Raw genomic sequence first — 21,202 nt, 5'->3', positions numbered from 1 at the left:
TCTGACTTCCTTCCTTTAAATAATAATTAAAGTGAAAAATCAATACCCTGTTGGCAATTTATCAGGGAGGCCTTCTCTGAACTGTACAGTTGTTTTGTAACTGGAATGGCAATTGATAAGTTGTCTTCATGTTCAAATAACTATGCTATTATGTGAAACTGCTTATCTTCAATGTCTTCAGGCAGAAAAAATGTTCAGCAAGCCTCACCAAGTCTCTAAAGTTTTCCCTGGATTGTCTGCGATGTCTTGGAATGCTCCAGAATCCACACAGGCTGATTAGAGGGGAAGCTTTCAGCACTCTTAAAAAAAAACTCTCACGTTATTTTCTCCCTTGGGAAGCTGCACAAGAACATGTTGTATTGGGAGTGCAAAGCCGCTGGGTCAAGGGAATCATTTCTTTGTGACTTGGGGATTTCTCAGGGCCAGAAATGTTATCCAAGTTTCATCCCTGTGACTGAGGAAAATTGCATCAGCTGCTCACAGGATACCAGATCCCAATAGGACATGTATTTAAGCCATGTCCTGGATGCCAGACACTGGAGCACAGCTTCCAGATGCATGTGTGAGTGAGTGCGCTGAGCTGGTGTATTCTTTCAGGCTTACTAGCAAGTTTCCAAAAAATAGAGGGAGGGTGGAAGACCGTATTAGAATAAATAAGCCTTGTCAGGAAGAAACATGGGGCCATTTCTGTGTGCATGTGTGTATACACTTGGGTTTATGTGGTTCAGGGTGTATATGGGTAAAAACACATGACTGGGGACAAAGAATATAGGCAGTGGGTTTGGAGGAGCCTGCAGCTGAAGGCCAAGAAACTTTCTTCTTGTTCCAGTTCTGCTGCTGTCTACCTCTGCGTCCCCGAATCAGCACTTAGCTTTTCTTTTCCTTAATTCTCTTGAATAAAAACATGGGGGTTTGAAATCGTTATAACGAGTCATTTCCTTCCTTTTCTCAAATTCCTAGATTCCAGGAAATGAAATTAAATTACACTTTCATTTTCAAAAGTGGCTTGAATGAGAAAATTTTCAAAAGAAACAAAAGATATTCGTGTGGTAGCATTTTAAAAACAAATTATTAATTTAGGATTTAAGAAAAACTCTGATGATTTTTTTTCTTTGACCAAGGCTGTATCACACACATCTGGATAAAAGTGAAAAAATAATATGCCAATCACCCAGATGGCGCTGAGTGTGTGATATCTGTCATCATGCAGGCCAAACACCTGGGTGATTGCATTCGTTTTCACTCTTCAGCCAGATGTTTTGAAACCATAGAGGTATGTCTTAGATTAAAAAAAAAAAAAATGAATACTTTGTAATCCAGAAAGCCGAATGGGGTACAGGAAGAAGGAGAAAAAGGAAGAAAATGAGCAATTTTGAAACACCTACTTCCTGCAAGACAGTGTTCCTCGTATATTTAACCTTCATAAGAACTCCACCAGACGTTATCTCCAACTTTAGATAAGGAAACTGAGGCTCCAGAGTTTATATTATTTGCCAATGTCACATATTGAAGTCATAAAGTTGGGATCTTAATGTATTGTGGAGAGAACTATTAGAAATAAATGCAATTATATTACAAGTAAAGAAACTGAGAGCTAAGGAAGATAGAGTTACTGCATAAATAAGAGAAACATACACAGAGGGATGGACACAGGCATAATAAGCACTGCTACTGTTGTTTTTCTTAACTTTTTAATCTAAACCTATAACAAGTGTTCATGGAAGGAATAATAAATAAATAAATAAACAAACAAACATCCCAGGAAAACTGGTCACTGTTGCTCAGTGTCTCGGTTGTGCCCTGCATTTCTTTGGCTTCAGCCACAAGGGAAAATTGAACCTAATTGTTTCATTAATCACTTTACCTCCCTAGAGTCAGGAATTTCAAACTATTCTGTAGAAATAATATAGTTTATTATACAAATGTGTGCAGAAGAGCATGCAAATACATGAGTGATGACTTACTGGGGGAAGATTCCAAAGATGAGATTTTAACATTTCTTCATAAATAACCTCGGGGGGAACTTCTGCCCGCATATGGTAGAAGCCAAGTTGGCCCAACCCTGAGGTTCTCACCAACGGCTTGATCTTTGGGAAATAATGAATCAGATTCCCTCTTATTTATAAGCCAACGGACATAAATTCTTGAGCCCATTTGGAAAAGAAATTGAAAACACCTCTTACAAGATGCTGGTGTCTTATAGGGTAGAATTGCTGACTCACAACCAGTGCCTAATTGTTCTGATCAGAAAGACCAAAAGAAAAGAGCTGATTAACCTAGTCCTAGAGGATTGTCAAGAAACAAGCACAGAAGAGACTCACTCTTTTTCTTTTCTTCTCTTTTCTTTTTTTTTTTTTTTAATTGAGATGGAGTCTCACTAAGTTGCCCTCCATGGAGTGCTCAGGTGTCACAGGTCACAGCAATCTCAAACTCTTGGGCTTAAGCAATTCTCTTGCCTTTGCCTCCCAAGTTGCTGGGACTACAAGCGTCTGCCACAACACTTGGCTATTTTTTGTTGCAGTTGTCATTGTTGTTTAGCAAGCCCCGTCCAGGTGCGAACCCGCCACCCTCAGTGCATGTGGCTGGCACTATAACCACTGTGCAATGGACACCAAGCCAGAAGAAATTCACTCCTACAAGACTACTCTACCTAGCTCTCACACAGAAGAAAAGATAATTTCTTGGGTCTTGAAGAGAGAGGATCATGCAAATTTCTGGTCACAAGTTTACAATACTCCAGTTACTGACCTGCAGGTTAGGGCATTGGGAAGAAAATTAATTTTCTAAATAAATATAAGGATGAGAATTTACACAGTAAGGAAATAGGGGTGAAGGAGGGCAGATAAGTGTATAAATGTTAGTTCCAGAAGACGAGCGAACAAGTTGGAGATAACGCAGCCTTTGGAAACAGAAAATGCTGTTGAATGTTTTCAGAAAAGGAAATAAATCATAAAAGAATTTGAAATGCTTTTTATGGGCCAAAGTAGAAGGAAATTGAACATTAGTAAGATTTTGGAAAGAAATTTTGTGTAACTGCATTATTTAAATGTTAGGGGGAAAATGATCAAAGCAGCCAAAATTCAAAAGGAAATAATCTTTTTGGAAAACTTAACACACACATGTCTACAAACATTTAAGGGACAGTGAAAGATTATGGAGGCAAATCACGTGTCTATACAGTCAGATCCTTTAAGAATTTTATTTAAAAATAGCACTGAAATGGAAGTTTTTTTCTAGTTTGTTTTTCAGTTCTTTCAAACAAAAGAGTAAGTCATAAATTTACTACTCAATAATTTTTACAAAATAATCCTATATAACTCTCATTCACATCAAGAAACAGACATTGCCTCCTGCACCTTTCTGGTCACCTCCCATCTCATGCCCTGCCTAAATCTAAGCAGTCTCCCATGGTTTCTTATGTGGTAGCTTTCTTTTATGTTGTAGAGTCTTAATATATATAATCATGCAGTATGTACTATAGTCTTATGCCACATCTCATTATTTTGGTCAATGGTGGGCCACATACTATGTGATGGTGTTCCCATAAGATAATAATGCTGTATTTTTACTGCACTGTTTCTATGTTTAGATATGCTTAGATACATAAACACCACTTTGTTAAAATATCCTATACTATTCAGTACACTACTGTGTTGTATAGGTTTGTAGCCTGGGAACCATAGGCTATACCATACAGTATAGGAGTGTAGTAGGCTATACTGTCTAAGCTTGTGAAAGTATAGTATAGGATATTCCTGCAATGACAAAATTGCCTAATGACATATTTCTCAGAACATATCCCTGTTGTGGAGCACTGAATGACTGTATTTTGTGAGTCGCTTATTTTAACTCAATGTTACGTTACTCAGATTCACCTATGTTGTTCCAGATGGTTGTAACTCCATTTAGCATTTTTCTGTATAGTATTTCCCATGAGTATATCATGGTGGATTTAAGCATTCTATCCTGGACTGATGTTTGAGTAGGATTTTTGTCGCCAATTAATGTACGTGCCTTTTGGTGAGCATATGTATGATATTGTTATTTTCCCAGTAAAATATGCTCACATTAGTAGTCATCAAACTTCTTCCTTTTTGGTTTGGATTAGGCATCCAGTGTGATAACACAATTTTATTTCGTATCGTAATTCTGAACTCCATAGCACTGGAAACCATTTTCAGTTTCCATCTGCAAGTTTAATACATTTCTTCATACTTCTGTCAAATAATTTTAGAACATTAGATATTTTTAAGTCTATTTTAAATTAAAGTGTAAAATATCATATAATCCTGTTCACCTCCTACCCTAGGAAGACTATGGAAAGAACTAAAATTGATTACCGTTGCCAACAGGCCAGAATTTTGTTTTGTTTTTTTAAACAACCTCTTCTCAGCCTCATGACCATAGTATTCTTAAGCTAACTCAGATTCTTTTCCTTTAAAAGAGAAGAAGTTATAACACATTCTGGTGAATTTATTTTGTGTATTACTCCTTTGCTGGGTAACCTTTTTAAAAATTACTCTGCAAGGAACTCTCCAAAAGAGTAATTCACCATGATTAGATATTCCAGGCACTATGATCTGAGTCGAGTAGGTATCGTGGGAGAGTGGAATTCCAGGCACTATGATCTGAGTCGAGCAGGTATCGTGGGATAGTGGAATTCCAGGCACCTCAAATCCATGATGTTGGCATGCATTTTGCATTTATAACTGAACTTCAAGAGGCCCGTTGAGCACTAATTTTATCACAACTTAATACTTACTTGAAAATTATTTCATCTTTATGATAAAAGATTTTAAAATTTGAAGAGCTCCTGTTAATACTTTTGGCCATGGCTGGATGGGACCAATCAAGGGCCAAAGGAACAACAGAGGAAAACAGACTTCACAAGTGACCCGATGTCTGTCTCACACTCTGAAGTTTGACTCCTTACCCTCAACACTGGGCCTTCTCTATTATATTCCTATTCTTCATGCTCATTTGAATAAGATATTTTACTCCCATATTCAACTGCAGTCGTCCTATGATAACTGGTTAAAGTTTCCCTCACAGATAAACATAATATAAGGCTAAACAATGGAAAGTGATTATTAGATTTTATTTTCCATGAGATTAGAAAATAAACTGATGGCATAAAAGAATCAAGTCAAACATTAAAAAGTCTTTTAAAAAATTGTTTAACTTGTGATTTGATAAGATCATAATGTCTGATGGCATAAGGGACCATCCAGAACTGGCTTTTCACATTTTGTCTCTCCTATGTCCACAGCATGGCTGTGATATAACTCTTTCCCTATAAGCCCAGACAGTTCCTTGGAATCCTTCTTGATACAGCTCTATGGGTGGCTCCTAGTAATTAGTTGAAGTAGGAACATGAAATGAAAATGCTTTGCCATTCTTAATTTAAAAACTGTAAACCCAGATGCTAAAATAGTTCTGGCATCTCAAATGGCTTTGTGTAGGTATTAGTTAAGATGTGTATTCTCTTTAATTGAAGAATAGGGGATTTAAAAAGTAGTAGAAGAGTGAAACCAAAGAAAACAAGGGAAATATAGGTAGGAAGAAATTATGAGCATCTGGGAATCTGTTTGAGGTTGTTGTATCTGCATACTAAATAGCAGCTGATTGTGCATTGGAACAGACAGGATAGATAGCTTGGGAATGACCTATGACAGTCATAGTTGAGAGAGAAGTATTTAAGCCAGTACTAAACAAAATTAAAATAGTTAAATTGATTTAGTGGATTGAACTTAAGGATTTTTTATTTATTTTATTTATTAAAAATATTAAGGAGATACAAATGCTTTTGTTACACAGATACTTTTCATAATGCTTAAATTGGGGCTTTTACTGTGCTTATTGCCCTACTAGAGTTCACTATCCCCAGTAAGTAGATTTTTGCCCCTCCTTGTGTCTCCCCTCCAGCCTTCTTGTTTTCCAATGCCCTTCATATTTCTTTGTGCCTATGTGTGCCCACGAAGATTAGTTCCCAAAGGATTATTTTTAATTTCTGAATTTTAAGTTAAAAAAGTCTACTTAGGTTTAATTTTAAATTAAAAAAAATAAGATATGCAGACCAGTTCAATGAATTAAAGTGACAAAATAGACCACTGGAGGAATAAGAAATTTTCCAGGGAAATTATCTTCAAGCAGTAGCATTCCAGATTATTTACACACACACTCCACACTCCAGGGGTGGAGCATAACTTCCCACTCCTTCTGCAAGGGCGGTGCTTAGTTCTTTCTTTCCAAAGAGTCCAATATGGAAAGAGGAGGAAGGCTAACTTTACAAGGGAGTAACCTGACAAATAGGTGATCAAGGTCAGCATCAACAGTGATAAGCCATTTTGCGGGAATGTACCCTTTATACGATGTGATAAGATACTTGACCTCACCAGTCTTCTTTCCCCATTTGCATAACCCAATTTTAATCATGAGAAAATCATTAGACACATTCCAAGTAAGAGACACTGTATGAAATACCTACCTTGTACTCAACACTGTAATCTCAATGTCGTCAAGAACAAGAGAAGTCTGAGAAACTTATGAGGGGACATGAATCTGGCAAAAGAAGACAAGACAGCTAAGTACAACAAAGTATCCTGGTTAGGATCATGGGTCGTGAACAGAATGTTAAGTTATAAAGTGATGGAGTCTGAATAAAGTATGGCCTTGAATGACATTAAGTGTGCAATATTGGTACATTGACTGAGAAAATGTACCATCCAACTGAGTAACGTTAAAGATGGGGGAAAGTGAGGACAGGGGATATGGGAACTTTCTGTACTGTTGTCATAATTTTTATGTAAACCTAAAACTATTTTAAAATAAAAGTTTTCTAAAAAAGAGAAAAAAATAATACAGACAAGCTCCTTTTGTTAGCAATATAAACATCACAGTCATTTTGAGGATCACGGCCTTGGTGATAAAAGTCACCTGGGCGTCTTCACACAGAATTGAGTGGGCTTTCTTTTCTACAAGCCTTTAAAGACAAGCTATTTCTCTCTAGAAATTATTTCGATCTACTGCTGTCTTAAGATGGATAGGTTGGAATCAAAAAGCTCCGACCCCCTCTGTTTCCCTTGTTTTATGAGTCTATAAGTATTTAGTGATCCTGGAATCAGTACCTTATGGGTAAACATAATTTCTATTCTTATTAACACTCTCCCAGTAGCCTAATTTCTCTCAAGCATGTGTTGAATCGTGTGTTCAGGTGATAATATGGATAATATGAAAAGCTTTATTCTCATCTAGGAATAGCAAATCTTTTACTTTCTCCAATACAAGGGAATCAGGCATGCTCCCCATGTGTCGCAGATAACTTTATAACAACTGCTCCTTATGTAGTTATTGTCTAGGTGCTGGCAAGTTAACAGTAATGTGGAAACCAAGTTCTCTTCTTTCCCTCACCCCTACCCAGAACACGTGCACCAGTATGATAGGAGAATCTACATTTTTACTCTCCTATGAGCCTTTTTCCCCCACAATTCTAGGAGGTCTGGTGCTTATCTACACTTATCTCTAGAGCAACATTCTTTTGTTTAAGTCTATAAATAAGATCAGAAAAGTGGAAGGGAAATCATATATCTCTTTTGGAGCTATAAATGAAAGACTAAAATTAGGCTATAAAAAACAGCAAGTTTTTGTTAGTTTTTTAGGGTTTTTATTTTGTTTTGTTTTAGATATGAGACTTCATAGATTTTTCTCCTACATTATAATCTGTACACTTATTCTGTCCCCCACACCCTCCCATCACTCAACAAGTATGTATATGTGTATTTTTTAAAAAACAAAATCATAGTTTGCTTTCATCTTCTACATTTCTTTCAAGCACAAGCCCTCAAAGCCCTTTAAGGCAAGCTGCTTCTGGGGAAAAGTTAGGTCTCACACCTTCGTTAGAGCATTGAACACACCTTGAATGCTTAATAAACTTTGGATTATAAGATCAGGGTAGTTCAAGTAAAAAGCAAATAGATGAACCACGTCAGGATTTGGCTAGCTGCAGTAAACTGGAGGTCCTTTATGGTCTCCATATTTCTTTATCTTTTCTCCGACCACTGTTCAATTTCCTTCTGTGGACAGGCCAAGGTATGTTGCCAGGCTGTAAATAAATCCCTTTCTTGCCCTTGAAGTTGTTGAGCTCTCCAGCTTCGACCACTTTGTCTGGCAGGCTGCTCCACATCCTAATGACTTTTTGCAAAAAACAGAACCTCCTAATATCTAACACACTGCCCTGTCATCTGCCATTGGGCAAGACTCCTTCTGAAGCTAATGACTTGAGGCTTCTCTTTCTCTTACAACAAAGTTTTCAGCCTATAGTAAGTGGAAAAGGAGAAGCTATGGGGAGGGAAAAGAGAAAAGTGGCAGGGGGTGGGGGGAGAGAAAGACCGAGAGACAAAGAGACAGAGAGACAGAGAGAGGAGAAACACTATAAATATGGGCCAGTGCCTAATTATAATTCAAGACACTGGCAATTTAATAAAAACAACTCCTCCAGAATGCAGCCATAAGGAAAGAGTTTCCACAATCTGTTCATCTGCATAATTAGTGATTGAGGACCTGGGAACAGTTGGAACATTACTGAGGAAGGCCCAGGTCACATTATTGATAACATAAATAACAAAGATACAGATTTCCCCAAACTACAAACATCAGAATGTAACTAACAACAACCTAATAGGAGCACAGAAAACAAACAGAAAGCAGATAAACTCTGGAGCGGGGCAGGCACCAGAGTGGAGTCAAGCACATCATGCATCAATCTAAACCCCCTCAGGTTTCTTGGAGTCACCTAAAAACAAGAAAACGGGAAATCCTCATAGGCGGTGCTTTCTGCAAGGCTGCCTGCCTGCAGCTGTGAGTCTGCACGTTCCACGAGGCAGACACATAGTCTTTATGCTTTACACATGGGAACGTAATTCATTTTGAAAAAAAAAATTTGCATTGCTAAACTTATTTAATGGCACAGGGGAGACATGGTGTGTGAGTGCTGGAAACATGGGTTTCAGTTCAGAACTCAGCTGAATTCTATGAGACTGCTAAGTATATTTCATACCTTAAAAATGAGTTAATTATTCATCTCCATTATAAAACGATGTACATTCTTATTGCCAATTTGAGAAGAGCTAATAAGAAGCAGGAGAGCAGAAATCCTATGTGTCCTTTACCCTTCATACTTCCAGCTCATGTCTAGAGCTGAGAAGAGAGTACACACAGCACACATTTGTTGACAGGCTAATTAGAGATAAATAAAGCAAATTAAAAATCAGAGGAGGCTAGAAATCGCTTACATTCTGTGGCCCAAACACGACCATTGGTTTGTAAGGTTTGGGCATTAATTTCTATGTGGATGGAGATACAATTTCCGGACAATTATTTTCAAACCAAGTATCATTTACATGGAAGTTGTAGCTACACAGATTATGGAAGATTTCAGAATTCCAGATCAGTCAGGCTAAGGGTGTGTGTACATAAACTCTAAACCCTGTCAAATATGAAAGCTTCGTGTCTTCAGACAGTGTGAAACCTTCTTCATTGTGTGAACAAAGAACTGTCTTTGAGCCCAAACAGATGGGTGACAGCAGAAGAGACAAGGAAAGAATTTTCAGCGTACATACCTCGGTCACGCACGACTGTCCCTAGGGTAAATATGTGAATAGTTTCAACTTTTAACAAGAGAAGGGAAAATAGTAATACTTTTTAAAAGTATACATGGCTTTGTGCTTTCAGGCTTTAAAAACCACACACATACCTGCGGTTTTGAAATATCCTTAAGACACCAAAGGGGACAATCCTGTTTGACTGGGTGAATGAGATGAAAGGAAAGCTTGTCCTTTCAGTGCGAAATTAACCTATTCAAGTAGAGCCGTAATAATTGTACAGTTGGTTGTAGGCTCCAAGGCCTCTGAAGGCTAAACTTGCCATTGTTCGAAAACTGGTAAGTAATCAAAGGAATCTGCACATTTAAAATTAAGTATTATAACATTAATTCATGAAATGGATATCCATATTTCATTTATTTATTTAGGAAACATTTATTAAGTGCCTTCAGCCATATTCTCCTCTAAGCCCTGAAGTCACCAGTAAACAAAATAGGCAAAGATTTCTCAGCTATCAACCAACTCTAGATCTTGCATTCCTAAAGAAATTTGCTGCTAGGTGGGAGGATCTCTTGAGGTCAGGAGTTCCAGACCAGTCTGAGCAAGAGTGAGACCTTGTATCTACAAAAAAGTAGAAAAATTAGCTGGGTATGGTGGCATGCACCTGTAGTCTCAGCCACTCAGGAGGCTGAGGCAGGAGGATCACCAAAGCCCAGATATTTGTGGTTGCAGTGAGCTGTGATGATACCACTGTACTCTAGCCCCAGGCAACAGAATGAGACCCTGTCTCAAAAACAAAAAAAGAAGGAAAAAAAGAAAATTTTCATATCTGTAACATGACTCCCTTGATTCGAAAGTCATACTGTCCCTCTGCAGGGCCTTTAACTGCCAACTGGTGCAGCACAATTGGCAGAAACCACTGAATGGTGGCAAGAAGAGAAGCATAGGATACCTTGGAGGAATAGGGAATTCAAAAGGTGAGCCTTGGTACAACTGTAGACAGTGAGTTAAGATTAGAGGTTATGGATACTTAAAAAGTATGTCTGTTATGTAATAGAATAATTTGAATCTAACAAGCCAAGGTCAGTATATCTTAGAAAACTCTGGCCTGTCCTTGTACTATTTTAATGGGTCAAGAGAGATGATTTAAAGCAATGATTCTCAGATTTAGGGATTTCCTAGGTAGGTACAATTAAAATTCAACAATAACAAACAAAGAGAGACTACCATAGGGGTGTCAACTTACAATTTCAAACAAGGACATTAAAAGACATTTAAGTATTTTTAAAAGCAGGGGAGAAACGCCAGAATAAATTACAATTGTTTCTTAGAAATTAGAATTGACATTTATAACCATCACACATTAGCTGTTTGTATAAGAAAGGGTTAAATTATGCAGTAGTAGAAAATAGCATCCCACCCAAGCCCCTGCCCCAATCTCAGCAGCTTAAAACAACATGCTTGGTGTTTTCTGTGGGTAGCAGGAGTGGTCATCTCTTGGAGAATGTGACTGTCAAAGCAGCCATCTCCAGTCTGGCTGACTGTGTGCCAGACAGAAAAGGAGAGTTCTGGATGCTCTCGAGTCAGCAATTAATGCTCTAGCTAGAAGTAAGACACATCAATTGTCTCACAATTCATTGGTCAGAACTAGTCACATTGTTCTATCCAATTACGAGAAGGCCAGAAAGTGCAACGTACTATGTTCTAGATGAGCTGGGAGAATCTGAGAAGCAGTGCATATTGGACAGGCAATGTGGATGTGTGCTGGTGCTCTGGATTACATTGTTCTTACTGTCTTATTTCAGTATGGACTAGTGGAAAGTTGGTCATATTCTTACACAGATCTAAGTTAGTATTTGAGAATAACCAATATAAGGAAGGAAGGAAGGGAGGGAGAGAGGGAGGGAGGGGAGGGGAGGGGAGGGAAGGGAAGGAAAGGAAGGAAGGAAGGAAGGAAAGAAAAAAAAAAGGTAGGTTGGTTTAAAGACCAAATAAAATTCTCTATGGAAATTGAAAACTATCTTAGGGATATGTGCAAATTACCACTAGATGACCAATAACAGAGAGATTGCTAGTGAGTCTGACTCCTGGGACCCAAGGCAAACAATCCTGAGGACCCAGATGTGGTGGTGAGCAATTGCAACAGGAAAGGTGCTGGAACTCAAAGTCTGCCCCAGTAGCACAGTCTCTTGCACTTGAACTGAAAGACAATTTTCTTTAGCTGTCAACAATGTCATGGTTTATAACCCTGTTCTTAATCCACCCCCTCAAGGATGATTATTTCAACGTTAGCTCTGCACCCAAGCATCTGAACAGGTCTGAGTCAGCCCAGCAAAACTCGGCAACATCATGTTGACCCTAAAGGTTGCATAAGAAATTCTAAGAAGCTTAGTTCCTGTGCTGTGTGCTCACTCGGTCACGGTTGTTTTGCTCTGTGTTGTTGCTTTTATCGTTGTTAATACATGTGGCAAAACCAACCCTAAAAATTAAGTTAAATCTCTTTGCTCAGCTATTCTATTAAGCTGTGAGGCAGGGAAGTCTTATGCTGTTTTATGGAAATTCTGATTTTCAAAGTAATAAACAAATCTCAAAGGAACCAGAAAGGAGCTTTTGGACCCATGCCCACACTCTGTGTGGGCTCAAGAAACCGTATTTGATGATGGCAAATTTCCTCTTCAAAAACACCCCCAAACAAAGCTTAAGTTCCAGAAATGTTTTCTGTGCCAGACTTGTAGTAAATTTTCCTGGGAGGGCCTAATGCAAGATGAAGGACAAATGGAACTAAGATAGACTGGGTACCCAAGTGAGGAAATAAGAGAGTTCAAACAAATGTGCAATTAGGTTCAAGCTTTTGATTAAATAATTCAAATAAATAATAATCAGTTTAGTGGTGGTAGAGGGGAAAGTCAGTACTACCATATAATATAACACATGTGGAATAAGGTAAATTCACGTTTTAAAATTCATGATATAAATCCTGTCATAATGATATAAAGTAAAATGTAGCCTCTCTTTTTCATCACTTATCCCCAGGAATTCCAATTTCTTTTTCTAAATATAAAGTTAATGGTTTCTAATGTACCCTTCAGAAAAAGTGTAATGTCTGTATTAATGTGTATATTTATGTATATTTTTCATCTACCCAGATGGGACCTACTATATACTACATAGTATTATATAGTATTTTTCATTTTAATCATTCAGCAGTTATCTTAGCATCTCACAGAAGCAGCCTGGATAAATTTTTCTTCCCTGTTGGAATGTTAGAAAACTTTAAATTCATTGAAAAATTGCTCATGTAGCCACCTAAGCATTTTGTATAGTACTCTGCCCTGAGGGTGGGGGGAACCTATGGCACTGAAATATTTCAGAATTAACGTTTAGCTATGAAGGAAAGAGGCTATCATCTGCTCCTGAAATAAATACCTAAAACAATAAATGAACACTTTAAAACAGTAAACTTGGCTTTATGTCCAGCCCAAAGGGCTGTCAAATTGTCAAATGACCTGCTCTTACGGAACAAAAATCCCCAAAATATGTTTACATTACTGAAAGCGACCTTAGATACCTAGGGGAAAAAGTAAATTGAATGGAAATCTGGAAAACCAGAAGCTTCCCCTTCATCAGATTGTTCTGAACTTTGATCAAAATTAGAAAGAATAACATTATGAGAAGATCATCTAGGCAGCAATTCCTCCAGAAACCCAACTGTCACAGCTCAGCAACTGTTGAGTTGATCTAAGGGTATAAAGGCATCTCATAGAAATTAGCAAATTTCTCTCATCTGTTTATAGATTAATATACCAATTGCTAAAGCACATTATGGGAATACACACACACAGAGGAATAATTACAATGAAAATGACTAAAAGGAAAGAGAAATAGCTATTTATTTGTACCTACTATTACTTAGCATCTTGCATTTAATAAATGTCCGTAGGAAGTACTCTTCCTTCCAAGATAGGTAGATAGGTAACTAAGTAGATTGACCATTACTTTATGGAAAAAAAAGATAAGTCATTCATCTGAGTTACATAGTCAGCAATGGACTGGGCAGGGATTCAAATATAAGTCTCTGACTACAAAGAGAGCCTTCTCCCATTGTACCACAAGCCCTCCTTAAAAATTATCTATTCACTAAAATATGTGCCAGGCCCAGATGGTTTTACAGCTGAATTGTATCTAACTTTCAGTGAACAGATAATCCTTTTGTTATTCAAAAAATTTCTGACCATAGCAAAAGATGGAAAGCTTCCCAATTCAATTTACAAAGCTAGCATAACCTTACTTCCCAGACATGGTGAAGATAGAATAAAAAGAAAACAATGAAATATTTCACTGATGGGTATGGAAGCAATACAGTACCTAACTTGTATGTAAAAGTTAGTAAATTAAATTCAGGTGCCTATTTAAAAAGCTGCATACCATGACCAAGCAGAGTACATTGCAGGAATGCAGGGATAGTTCAACATTAGAAAACATCATAACATAACTCATAAAATGAATAAGGTAAATAAGAAAATATATAAATACTTACATTATTTAATGCTAAGAAATACTAAGAAATATCTCTTCAAAATAGCTGCTACTTGGAATTTGGAAACAAAAGCACCAAAAAATGAGAATGCAGGGAACATAAAAAAATTTCAAAGACTATTTAATACCAATAGCAAATATTTTAAAAAACAGTATGCAAACTACACATCTAACAAGGGTTTAATGTTCAGATTATATAAGATACTTAACAGCAAAGAAAACCAATAACTTGTTTAAAAAATAGACAAAAGACTTGAATAAACATTTCTCAAAAAAAAGGTCAACCATCTAACAGGTATATGAAAACATACTCAACATTCCTAATCATCGTAGAAATGCAAATCAAAACCACAAGATATTGCCTCCTTCCAGTTAGAATGGCCTGAAAAGGCAAAAGAAAACAAGTGCTGGCAAGCATGTGGGGAAAAGAGAACACTTACTGGCTTTGGGTGGGTATAATCTATCAGTAACACAGCCATTACAGAAAAAACTATCGCATTTCCTTAAGAAAACACAAATAGAAATACTATATGATTTAGCAAAATACTACTGGGTAAATAGCCAAAGGAAATGAAGTCAGCATGTAGGGGAGATATCTACATGTATTACAGCACTGTGTACAACAGCGAAGAGATGGGATCAAATTACATGTTTAATAATGAATGAATGCAAGAGAAAATGTAGTGTGTGTAATGTGTGTATATATATAATTTATATATAATATACATACACACACAAAAAAATGGAAGATCATTCAGCCATAAAAAAAAATTAAATCCTGTCATTTGTGACAAGATGGATGAATCTGGAGGACATCATTGTAAGTGAAATTAACTGGACATAGAAAGACAAATACTACATGATCTTACTCATGTGGAATCTTACAAAGAAAAAAAGAAAGAAAGGTGAAAAGTAGAACAGTGATTACCAGAAACTGGAGACTGGGGAAAGGAAGGAGGAATGGGGAAAGGTTGATCAATGGGAGTAAAGTTACAACTTATTAGGAGGAGTGAGCTTTTGTGTTCTATTCCACAGTGGAGTGACTATGCTTAACTATAAAGTAGTGTATATTACAAAATAGCTACAACAGAGGCTTTTGAATGTTCTTACCACAAAGAAATGATAAATTTATGAGGTGACAGATACACTAACTGCCCTGATTGCATCATTATAAAACATGTAGCTGTATCAGAACATCAAATTGTACCCCAGAAATATGCACAATCACAATGTGTCAATTTAAGAAAGAGTACTAAAACCATCAGCATTTAAAATCAGAAGACAAGGAAACTGATAAACGGTGTTGTTTGGGAGAGTCTGAGGTAATAAATTAATAAAATAAATTAGTACTGATAGTGAAAATAAAGACAAAAATATTATATGCATCATAGGCATATATGATGTATATCCAGTAATTCCAAAAACTGAAAAAAGCTAATATAATTAATAAAATATTGAATACTATGATGTTATATGAAATGAATGAATTAAAGAATATATTGTGTCCCAGGATCCAAATACTTATAATAAAGTATTTCTTCTTATGTTGATATATAAATTGAATGAATTTCGATCAAAAGTCTAATTAGGTTATTTTTTCTTAGAAGTAGAGGAAAATGATTTAAAGGTGCATTTAGAAAATAAATACATGATAATCGCCAAAAAATTTATGAGAAACAACAATAATGGGAGAAGTGTCCTAGAAAAGTAGATACTAAAACATCTTTAGAATGTAAGATTTTGGAGAGAAGTCTTTTTGTGTTGTTTCTCAGAACCTACATAATTCCAGGAGCATATTATGTACTCAGTAATTGTCATTTTAACATATAAATGAGTTAAGCTAATGTGTTAAAGACAAAAGAACACAATTGAATAAATAGGTAGCTCAATAAACAGGAAGACAGAGTTGGGTAATTATTTAAGTATATAATTTATTACATGATAAAAGTGCCATTTCAGCCTGGTGCAGAAAAGACTCAGTATTTAATCGATAGTTTTAAATATTGGCTCTCCTTCTGGGAAAAAATAAAATTGGATCCCTACATTACCCTCAAAACAAAAAATAAATGCCCAATAAACTAAGAATGACTCAAGAATTATAAATGCAATCCAATTAATCAAAAAGATTTGTACCCCGGTAATACCTTGAAATAATAAAAAGTGTAAATATAAGTGTATTAGGCATGAATCACCTACAGCTTGACTAATATTAGACATCCCTGATTCACATCTGCCTGGATCTCCCAGGCCTAGTGAGACTTCCTCGTACAAATTAAATTTGATTCTCTTGTATTCTTCATTCACCAGCTAACACCTGCTCTTTCTTTCTGGTGTGTGTGACTATTTTCCAGATCCCCACTTCAGTGGTATGAAATGATCTTAAAAGGAATTTGGTTTCCAGATGTGTCTTCATGGCTATATTATTTGTGTTCTAATTTGGCAAGTAGAATTTGACGGAATAATAAATGTGCACAAATAAGTTGTATTGTAATACAAGCTTCTATTTCATAACTGTGTTCTGGAATCATCCATGCCCATGTATGAGATATTACAAATAATACAGTAAGGTAATCTGAACAGAGAATAGGGATTTATTTCATTAATCATGAAGTGAACGTGAAAATAGAGATAATGGAATTTTCCCCTAGTGCTAGAAACAAAAATCAAAAGAGTAATGTGAAAATTCCTTGTGATCTTGCAGGAATCTTCTGGTGATTTTACATACAACTTAGAGGACTATGACCTGTAAAGCTAACCTAGAATCTGGAAGACTGCTTTTCTGTTCATTTATTACTTCCTGAAACAAAGGGACTCCCAAAACTGTGAGAAATATCTTAACTGTAAGACCCAGAAAATACCTGACCACTCTTCATTTTCCCTCAGCTCACAGTTTAAGAACCTGTTTTTGAAAGTGTGATTAGACTCATGTCAACAGAACCAGGAAATTAGAAAACAGAGTGACTAAACCAAACCACAGGCTACACCCACCTTTCCCAAGAAGTAACATAGTTTGTTAGAAGGATCATGAAATTGGATACCAGACAATCCTGAGATCAAATATTTGCTTCACCTTTTGGGGAAATTCTTTAATTTTTCATAGCCTCAATTTTCTCATCTCTAAAACAAAAATACTAAATAATCATTTTATTTGTGAGAAAAGTACCTAGGACAATCCTGTTCACATCCCTTCCCAACAGAATTTATTTTTTTTTTTTAAAGAGGGAGAGAATATTTCAAGAATTCCATTTCTAATAGAGAGAAAATGCATATCCAATTTGCTATTAGATAAGGATCATTCAAAATAAGTGTCCAAGGCATTTTTTAAGCACCGATTTCATCAAAAGACATGTATTCCAACAACAGCATATTGGTTTTATTCTGCATAGGCTCTCTGCAGATTCAAACATTTGTTGTAGTGTGGGACAAGATTTTTGGCATCACTTTAGTAAAACGCTGGGTTCTTAGTTTGCATAACTGTTGCGCCTGTAATGAGCAGACACAAAGCCTTGGCTCATTTCGCTGCCCCCTGCTCACTTCAGAGCAGTGGCTATTTCTCTCTCCCATGGCCAGCCTAGAGAATCTTGGAGGAGTCTACCAGAGCCCAGAGATCTATGCTGCAACCTGGGGAAGACGGCACCATAAAGAATTCATGAAAAAAAATCCTCCATCGTTCAGCATTGTGAGGCTGAAATCATGTCCAATATCATCATCAAAAAAGGTATCACAATTTCAGTTCCTGCAGCTCTGCCCACATGGGAGCAGCAGAGAAACTGTGGTGAGCCTCACCAGAAGTGACTTCTATACAGGCTAACCTTTTTCAAATTCAGCATCTGATTTGTTCAGTATGGGGGGAAAAGTTAGATGAAACTGCTCCCTTAGGGAAGCCCTGGTGAGGGGAGATGTCATCCAGACTTTTATTTAAATAGTAAATGGTTAAGTAACTTTTTCTTCATTGGTAATATCAATAAGAAGAAGTGGGAATAGTTGTATGTCCCAGTCATTATTGCGTGCTACACAAATATCTGAGGAGGGTCATAACATTCCTAGTAACACTGCCACATATATTACCTCATCAATTCTAAGTCATTCTTCCAGTTGTGTCATTCTTCTACAGGGTTGTGTAGACTCTGTATTTAAAATACTGAGGAGGTGCTGGAGATAAAGAATAAAATACAGTGCCTGCCCTCAAGGCAATGGCAGAGGATTGAATGTCCTTTTCAACACAGTGTGCCAAGTACCTACAGTGGCAGTCAGAGCCAGGTGCTGGGGGGGCACCCAGAATATACACTTAGCCCAGCCTTGGAGGAAGGGTGTTAATTCTTTCATATTCGTTCCTCAATGATGGAGTGAATGAAGAAGTCACTTCTTTCCTGGATATGGTTTTTAAGCTGAAACCTGAAGCAGAAAGTACATGATTTCAATTCTTAAGACTAGAGTAGAGCTCAGGACCAGTGAGACCAAAGCTGATGAGCTTTGCATATTTGCCATGGGCGAGGTATTATGGTAAGAACCGTATAGGGATTATCTCATGAATCTTTTTTCACAGTAAACCCACAAGGGAAGTTCTATTGCTTCTATTTACATATGAGGAAGTAAAGACTTAAATTTTATGACTTGACCCACCAGTATGACACAGCCCAGAATAGTGAGTCTGGAAGTCAAACTTGGCCTGTGCCTTGGTCTATTAAGCTGTTTTCCAAATACTGCTTCAAATATTCAGTTAGTCTGAGTAGGCTTTGTTTATGGAGACTCCATCCAAAATTTTTTTCGTACTATTTTGCCTTGTTTTGTTATGTTTCTTGAATTTTATTTTATCCAATTCCCAAAATTCAGAGACATCACCAAAAAAGACAAGCTAGCTAACACTTTAAATATGTGTATGTGGATGTAAATGTGTTTGTGTGTGTGTGTATCATTCAACTAAAAATAATTTCTCATTGTTGTTAATTACAACATCTTGGAATTATCCAAAGCCAGAGCTAGAAATGTTGGGCTTTATGAAGATTATGCCCAGGTTTCATGTATTCCTTCCATTAACAGGTGTCAGGAAAAGGTCAATGAATAGTAAGTTGTTGGCTTAACTTACCTGCAAGAGCCCATCTCAGGGGACACACAAGTTCTTTGGGGTTATGGGTGCCACCAGATACCTTATAATGGAAATAGACACTCATGTCTAGGAGGACAAATGGGGGATAAATGTGACCGCGGCCTGAGGGGATTTTCCTGTACTCCACATCCACGTCCACACGATGCTCTCTCTGCAGCCTGGTTGTTCGTTATGTGACAAGACACTACCTTTTCTAGAAAATTTGATAGATGCAGCTTAACGGGTAAGACTTTAGAATTTGGAGCAGGAAAAACTTGAGATTGAATCTTTTTTCTGTCACTTACAGTATGTCTGCAGGCAATTAAAAAACCTCTCTGAATTTTGTTTTTCTTGCCCAAAGAGTAAAGTTGAAAACACTTATCCATAAGGTTCTCAAGGACACTGGATGAAAACATTTGTGTAAAGAGCTGAATAGGGTACCTGGCACATAGCAGGGACTGGGTAAGTAAGAGTTGCCTAATAATCATAATTATTAGGTTTATAATTCTAAACCTTTGTTGAGAAGTAACAACGCAAGGCATTTTCAACAGCCAGTTTTAAAAATGAATAGCTTCGTGCCTTCCTTAGAATATTTTTGTCCATTTCGGTTATTTTCAAATGAAAATGTTTCTGAGGTCTTTTCTTACCTTCATTCTTTGACTTGAACCAATTTCCATGCCCTATACACAAAGACCTCTGGATTAATGTTCGATGCTAATATCGGAATCTAAAAATCAGAGTCTTACAGAATTTACGGCTAAATGAGCTAAGGGCACAGGAAAATCTCGAGATGGTTAGTGAGACTGAAGAACAGCGACTTCTTCTCATTCGCCTCATTCAGGGCATGAATTGCTCCTTCTCTCCCTCTTCATCCCCCACATCCTAAACAGATTTCCTGAAAGACCTTCTGGTTAAGTTCTCATCCCCTTGGCAAGGCAACTTGTCTGCTGAGCCAGTCAGCTGTCTCATTGAGATTCACTGCCAGGTGGACAGCTTTGATGGCAAGGAGGTGGCGTTCCGCCCAGTTAAGCAGCTTTCAAGCCTCAAGCCATAAAGATGAGCTCCTGGCCCTCCTTCCTCCAGGAGGATACTGCAGACATATTGCCTGCCCTTGGAAGTATGGCTTTCCTGCGGTGCAAATTATTGAGCTGTGCAGAGCACCTTACTTACTGCTCTCTCCTCAGAGCACTGGAGACACAGACCTTGTCCAGTTCCTTGTGTCAGCTTTTCTTCACGAAAGGTGCTGTTCAAGCAATTAGCTTGAGTTGGAAGCAAGCAGTAAGTTCAGGGAATATGTGTTCATCTTCTTTTTTTTTTTTTCAGTTGAGGCTGATCTTTCTATACACCAGGAAAAAAAGAAAATCTTGTGCTATGAGACATGTAGAAAATAAAAGAGCCCATGTTTCTGAATAACACTTTCTCTTTTCAAAAGGCCTTGCTGACTAAACCGATGGCTGTTATTACACCTTCAGCGCGATGCTGTTTTCTAGCCTTGTTCGCAGATGTGAATACTCAGAACCCAAGGTGGTCAAGACTCGCACGTGACGTTTTAAAACTAAAACAGACTCTAAAACCAGTTTTATCACAAGGTAATATATGTCTATTTAAAAATACAGAAAGTTAAGAGGAAACAAAAATCTCCCTCTAAGTTGCCAATCGGAGAAATCTGTCACGGAAGAAACCTACTTAGATGACTCACCAGCAAAGTGTGGGTAGTTGGAGATTTAGGGAGAAAGGCTTCTGCGGAGTGGGCTTTGCTGTCGTTTTCACCAAGCCACTACCTCTCACAAAGGCAGGCAGGGAGGTGGTGCCGGCCCCCTTATAAGAGAGAGGTTTTCAAGGAGCCTTCAGGCCTTGCCAGGCTTACACATGACTTTGGTGAGTGGAGTGTGCCAATGTCCGACACCTGGAAAATCTAACAGGTGTAGATGAGTCACCCGCTGTTTACATAGTGAAGGAAAAAGAATTGTGGCCACCTTGA

Source organism: Otolemur garnettii, unplaced genomic scaffold (assembly GCF_000181295.1).
Source record: "Otolemur garnettii isolate 467f Iridium unplaced genomic scaffold, OtoGar3 scaffold00006, whole genome shotgun sequence".
NCBI classification, from domain to species: Eukaryota; Metazoa; Chordata; class Mammalia; order Primates; family Galagidae; genus Otolemur; species Otolemur garnettii.
The sequence above is the reverse complement of the archived record's forward strand: the minus strand, read 5'-3'. Positions refer to the sequence as shown.